The sequence below is a fragment of the Xiphophorus maculatus genome, chromosome 9 (assembly GCF_002775205.1).
Source record: "Xiphophorus maculatus strain JP 163 A chromosome 9, X_maculatus-5.0-male, whole genome shotgun sequence".
Classification (NCBI taxonomy): Eukaryota; Metazoa; Chordata; class Actinopteri; order Cyprinodontiformes; family Poeciliidae; genus Xiphophorus; species Xiphophorus maculatus.
The window spans coordinates 21575999-21583069 of record NC_036451.1 but is presented as its reverse complement, the minus strand read 5'-3'; the positions used below and the strand labels follow the sequence as shown (position 1 = coordinate 21583069).

Here is a 7071-nt window from a genome sequence, read left to right as displayed (position 1 = left end):
TATCACGGTTCCCGAACGGGAAGGAGTTGTTAGGACTGCTTTTTTCAGTCAAACTGGCTGGCTCAAAGAAATGGAATTCTGTCAGCCCTGAGTGTCTGACAGACAGGCTTCATTACCATAGCAACAGAACAAAGAACAGGACAGAGCAGTGCAGCTGATTAGGACTACAAAAACGCATCACTGTAGTTCTAACTATGGCAGAACATGCAGGTTAGAACTACAACATGGCAGAACTGTCAGTTACTACAGAGGAGGAATGAGTCTGCCTTTAGAACTACTTGTGTTTTGGGCATTTTATAGCTGATTTTAACCAACCATTGCTACACACAGGGTTAGTGTGGCAATTTTAAATTAATCTTAATAAAAATGTCCAAATAAAAGCCTTGACAGTTTTTACATCAGGTAATTGCTCTTTCGGGCATTATATAACTGATTTAACCCAATCGCTGTTACACATGGGATTAGTTTGGACATTTAAAATGAAGTTTACTGAAAATTTCAAAATAAAAGCCTTAATACTTCACTCTGGTTAGTGCACCGCCATAGGCGGTGCAATAAGTTTAGGCTGTATCATCTTTCTCTCTTAAGTTAGTGCGCTGCCTTTCATAGCAAAGCAGTACATTAACATTAGCATAAACATTAGCACTTCACTGCCCTCCACTAGTGCACCGCCATAGGCGGTGCAATAATATTACCTTGCATTATCTTTTTCTCTCTTAGCATTGATGCTAATTTTTAGCATCCGAACACTGGGTCCAAACCGACGGGCACACTTTGGCAGGCCACGGTTAAATTTCTTCAGGAATTTTCTAGTTCTTTAAATAAAATTGTCTACTCTTAATGGGTTTTTGCTTTAGTGCAACAAACATGTAATCATCACACCTATCAAATTGTTTTCAGCATTTTGTGTTTTTTTTCTTACACGTTGCATAATAATATCTTCTCTCAGTAAAATGGTAAGTGTTGCTATAGAAACACCAGGATGAAAGCATCCTCCCTGGTAACTACACAAATTTTTATTTCTCTGTGTGAGATGGCAAAAGGGGTTTCACTCTTTGTGTTCTTTTTCTTTCTTTTCTGTCTTCACACTTTGAGATAAAACTTTTTTCTCTGTTTTTCCTCTTTATGTTCCACTTCTGCTCTATTTTCTTTGTCAGTCTCCCCTTCTTTTCTTTCTCAGAAGGTACCAAATGTTGTGTTTGAGATTGATTGAATTAGAGTGCATTTGCCCATAACTGACATGGTTTTGTGTAATGTCAGGACCAAGATGAACAACTTATTAGTAATGCGCAGCTATATCTGCTTCCCACAGATGCGTATTGATGTGATGATAGACCAGATGTCATAATAGAGAAAATATTTCTAGGCTTTCCTACTTTGAAAATTAGTCTCCAACATGGAGTTAACTGAGGATCCTTATGGGTGAAAGCTCTGCAGAGTTTAAAAGAGCGGTATTATGTGATTCCAGGCACATAGTGCAATTTTATTGCACAATAAATTAACCATTTTACCATCTAGGGGTGCACCCATTTATCGGCCAGCCGATTTCCTTAATTTTGGGAGATCGGTGATTGACCGATTTTTACATATGTAGCCGATCTTATCCACCGATCTTATCTAGCTTGGCAAAGGCCTAAGAATCAACCACTGTCCTCATTTGCTCTCCAGTAAGAAAGGTTTGACTGACAGACCGGCCCACCGACTTATGTCTGGACGTTTACAATTATCAACAGTGACCTCACTGTTGCCAACTCAACAGCATTTCAGACAAAAAATAGAATTGGAATCAGCCAATATCGGAATCGGCAGGTTAAGCTTTTTAAAAGATTGGTAATTGGCCATCAGCCAGAAAACTGCAATCGGTGCACCCAGTGGTTGTATGTATCGAAACAAAGAAATTTGACTTTGCAGTTTGACGCCTTGTCTCTTTAAGAAGCTCCTTCTCTTTCTGACACCCAGCCTTCAGCATTACATTAATGCTGCTCAGACCACAGGGGCCGGCGCCCATCACTGCCACCTTCTGGTGGAAGAAGCGATGCTCGCAGCAGAGGGAATCCTGACCAGCTAGACCAGATTAAACTGCAGGAGAAACAAGACAGGGAGAGAAAAAAGTCAGGGAATGTGGTCTGATTTTTAATTCTGTTCATTTGAATGATGTGTAGCTTTAATTTGTCTGTGCAGGAGGTTCAGTTGCTTTAATGACTTGGCTGGTCCTGTTTTGTCATTAAAGACCACAAATCAGTGTTGGAAGGAAGATTTGGATCAAATAAATACATTTGAAAATATTGAGACATGTGAAAATGTGGTCTTGTGCACCTGTTAATTTAAGACTTTCTCACATTCAGCCTTTGAGTTTGTTGATGACGACAACAAGAGATTAATCCTCCCTCCCTTTAATTAATGTAGTCACAAAAAAATAAATCTTTGTATTTGTTTCCATCCACATTATGAAAGTTGAAAAGGAAACATGCAACACGTTAATAGACGGGAGAGAACAACCACTTGTTTCCTTTTGACCACAAGAGGGAGAAAGTAACCAGCAGTCAATATACAACTACATTTATAGAAATGATGTCTATATTTTTTTAAACAACCCACTGAGTTTACAGACAGTCATTAAATTGTCTAACCACACTTTTAAAGTTGCAAAACTTAGAAAGTGATTTGATAACATGGAAACGGAGGCAGTCAGGTGCCCTAAGCGAACAACCATACCGGCGCCTCCGGTCAATCACTCCCCACAGGTTAATCCTGGGTGGTGGTAGAGGACAAAGGTCGTGGGGCGTTGTCCCATGCCCTCGAATGAGAACGCCCTGGGTGGTTGCCTTTATCAGAAAGAGCCACTGCATGGAAAGTTTTAGTTCAGCCTTTTCTAATCACAACATTTTGGAGCTAGACACTATATAAATAAAATCAAGTGTTTAATATCCAACAGGTGATTCTCAGCCTCTTTAAAATAAAGAATCAAACAACAACTGGAGAAAATATCCTCCCTCAAAGGTTAATAAACTCATTTTCACACAAACCATTGAGCTTAAAGTGGCTTTCAGTTCTAACCAGGATCCTCCACTTGGTAAACGTGGCTTCATTGAACTGTCAATTTTCTCCTTACACAGTAGAATCACAGTTCCACTGAAGCATGCTCTTTGTCAAAAATTATAAAATAGTTATATTTCTAGAGGAACATAGTGAATTGTTAAATTTCAGACTCCTGCATAAAACCATTGACATAAACACTGGCAGTCTTTGCTTTACAAACCAAAAATCACAGCGAGAAGTACTGACTGAACTCCCACAGCCCCAAAAACAGATGTAACAGTTTAAGATAATTGTTAGAATGGTTATATTTTAAAGAAACTCTTGGTAAAGCTGCCCTTTGAAAAGTAATTTTATATAGCAACCATCTTAATCCCTTTAATCTTGGACTCAGAATATCCCTACTCTTCTTATGACTTCAATTTTTAATTAAAAAAAAAAAAAAAAAAAAAATATATATATATATATATATATATATATATATATATATATATATATATATATATATATATATATATATATATATATATGTAAGACTTTGTACTTATCTGGTAAGGCACCTGTAACAAAGGAATCGGTGACTATTAATCTTTACAATTAAATAGCGCATCAGAACTAGGTTCAACTCAGGAGGAGCGAGGGAAACAATGTGTTGAACAAAACACATTTATTACACAATTTGACAATAATGAAACAGAACAAAATAGTCAATGTTTCCTTTTGGTAGTCCTAAGTCAAGTCAGTCGAGTTCAAAAGTTTTTCCTTTCTTTTTTTTCAGTTCAATTCAGTTTTCAGATCTGAATGTTATATGGTAGCTACCCGGGTAGTGTTAATATGTGCAATCCCACCGATCAAGTGGAACAGAAGAAGGTTCTTCTTTGACGTCGTAGTGGACACAATCTCAATCTGCTCTTTTGGATCCTGGCTCGCCGTTCTTCACACGATGTCTCTCAACACAAAAAAAACAACCTGCATATAGCAGAAATGTATTTTACTATTTTGTGATACACCATTCTAAGTCATTTCAGTGAATGTTTATCTTTCACTCCATGTAAATAAAATAATTTACAGCTGCGATAACCAATTTTGTCTTTTAGCTCAACAAAACATCACAACATAATATTCACTGAATTGACATATCTTTTTCTAGCATTCTTCAATTCCGCACAGTGGAATAAATAACTCACTGTCACTAGATACCTCATCAGTATCAGTATTCCAAGAAGAAAAAAAAAGGCGCAATATTAGCAGAATAGCCTTTCAGAGTTAGCCGTAAGCATTGCTAATTTTCATACAAAACATACATTCTTAATCATAAACAAGTATCTCCGATTGTTTTTTTTTCCCTTTCAACATTGAACTGTAAAATGAAATCACAATATAACTTTTAATACATAACAGCAAAATATTAGCTTGTGGCTAATCGATAGCTAACAAAGAAAATTATAGCACAGAACTCACCGGAGATTCGCATCAAAAAAACAAATAAATGTAATATCAAAAACAAAGTTCTCCCGGGTCCGGTTACACAAGAATCGAAAAATCAACCATAGATGAAAACTAGCTCTTGAAAAATATTGAAAATAACACAGAGTTTTGTCAATAAAATGACCACAAAACGTTTCTTCCGGTTTCATCTTCTGGTTATTCTAGTTCATATACTGCGGCATATCAATGTAGTTTTAGACTACTTGAAACCATTTACTGCCACCTATCGACAATGTAGTGTACTACAGGCTATAATTCATATTTGTTAAATTAACATGGGTTACATATATATATATATAAGCTGTGGGAGCTATTTATTCTTTATTTCTTTATCCATTTGAATTTTGTTAGTTTTATTCTTAAATTTCTATTTTTTGTATTATTTACAGAGTAAATGTACAGGTTAATAATTGTTTATTCTATTTATCTTTTGTTTAATTATTTTTCTTATATAATAAGAAAAATAATTCAGACAAGTGGGCCCACTTGTCTGAAGGCCCACTTACTTCAGACAAGTGGGCCTGTCTGAAGTAAGGCCCACCTTACTTCAGACAGGAAGTAGGGTGGGTCAGCCCACTTTCTATGAGTGTAGGGGCCTGGTAAAGGACCAGCAGGCATTTGGGTTTGGGGCTTATGGTTTTTTTTAACCAGAGCAAGAGAGGCAGCATGAGAACAAAGGAAAGTTTGAACTCTGTAATTGTTTGCTGAAATAGGAAAAATAAATCATCCAGAACAATCAACAAGTTAGGACAATGAACCTTCTTTTGCCGGCGTACAAAAAATTTTACCCAAGTGCCTTATAGTGGCTTGATGGGACTTTCATTGGATGTTTGGTTTGGCAAACAATGGCCACTACTACACAAGCTAAATATTTAACGGAGTTGACCAACCTGACCTTTTCTCTCCTGGGAGAAAGTGGTTTAGAAAAGCTGCATGTCCTCCTATTTAACCACTTGGTTGTGTTTCAACTTGCAGAAATGCAGACAGGGCTGCCTGAAGATCAGATTTCATTTCTTGAAGCACAAAAGCAGATCAATCAACAGTGTTTGGCGAGAGAGAGAGAGAGAGGGTACAGTCTAGAGGTCTGCAACTTTCATAATCCAAAGAGTTTCTTCTGCCTCTCTTACAGATAATTTAAGCTTAAATGAATTTAAGCTTCATTTAAATTGAAAAGCAAAATAATAATAATTGCTATTTAAAATTCTTCCTTAGGGTTAGCTGGAAAACTCAGTAAAATTGCTGGCAGATTAAATTCTGGTGTGAAAAGGGAGACAGACAGATCTGACCCCAAGCTGAGAACAATCAGGAGCCTTTAGGAGGTGGTTTTACAGCAGTGTTTCCCAAACCTGCCCTGAACGTTTTAGGTGATGTAAGACATCTGAGATGATTGCAGTTCAGCAAAAACTTGTCAATCAGCCACGAATTGAAATTATAGCAGGGTAACATCTAAAACATGCAGGGCAGATTGCTTTGAAGACCAGAGTTAAGAACCACCGCTTTAGAGATGCTTGTACTCTGAAATGAATGTCAAATGGTTTGTTCACGATAAGTGGTAACCAGGCCTGAGCCTTGTGATGTAAATATTCAGATTCCCACCCCCATCCTTACCTTGTGTCCGCTCTCCTTCCACAGTTTGAGTTTCCGTCATCGTCCATTCCTGGGATCGACCTCTGGTGTCTTCTGCCGTCTTCTGTCAGGTGGCAGCTGACTCCACAAGTGTGTTGGTATTTACACTCGTCCCCAGAAACCTCAGCCTTATGTCAAACTCATTTTCATTTTGGGCCATATTCAAAAACCTGAATGCTCTTAAAGGGCCGGTTTCGCCAGAATGTTTTGATAAAACCCAATAAATAGCTAAAATATCAATAAATTGCTGTTCTTCCCAGATTTTGTGATTGTTTTAGTGGTTTTTTTTCAGTCAAAATTGCAGATTTTGTGGTGCCAATTTAGAAATGTTTGTAAGGAATTATGATGTTTGTGCTAATGTATGACGTTAAATGTGACTTCTTATTACTTTCCATATAAATTGCAGACTATAACGTGACATCAAGTGAGGCTGCAGTTACTCAATGTGTGTCTGACCAATTTTGAGAAAATCTACAGTAAAATTAGAAAAAGAAATGTGGAGATTTCTTAATTTTGTGTCAATTTTGCAGATTTGTGAAAAACTGGAAGAAGTTATTGATGCAATTTGGAATTTAAAGAGCCACATTAAAAGCTACGGCGGGCCAGATTTGGCCCCCGGGCCTCGAGTTTGACACATGTGTTATGTCAAACTAAAAGAAAGGGCAAGACAAAGAAAATCACACCCTTGTGAAAGTGATACATATTTGTCTTAAATTTCCATTGCTTATGAAGATTTGTTGCTTTAAGTTATTAATTGTCCAACATTGCCTCTTCGTAGCATATATAATTTTCTAGCCGAGAATGACCGTAAATGATTTCTTTGACACGTCAAGACAATGTGCAGCATCACAAATGGAAAGCCCAGATAGCAACATTGTTACAGTATTCATGCAAATGCAATTTAAATGTTGAGGTAATATT

The 7071-nt window shown here is 37.1% G+C and overlaps 1 long non-coding RNA gene across 1 annotated transcript; it reads right to left on the bottom strand.

The window, feature by feature from the left end:
* Positions 1-3686: 3686 nt before the first annotated feature.
* LOC111609693 lies at positions 3687-6336 on the bottom strand. The gene is made up of 2 exons (XR_002753263.1): positions 6133-6336; positions 3687-4005 (listed from the first exon to the last, which is right to left on the bottom strand). It is a non-coding gene; the product is annotated as an uncharacterized LOC111609693 (long non-coding RNA).
* Positions 6337-7071: the final 735 nt, after the last annotated feature.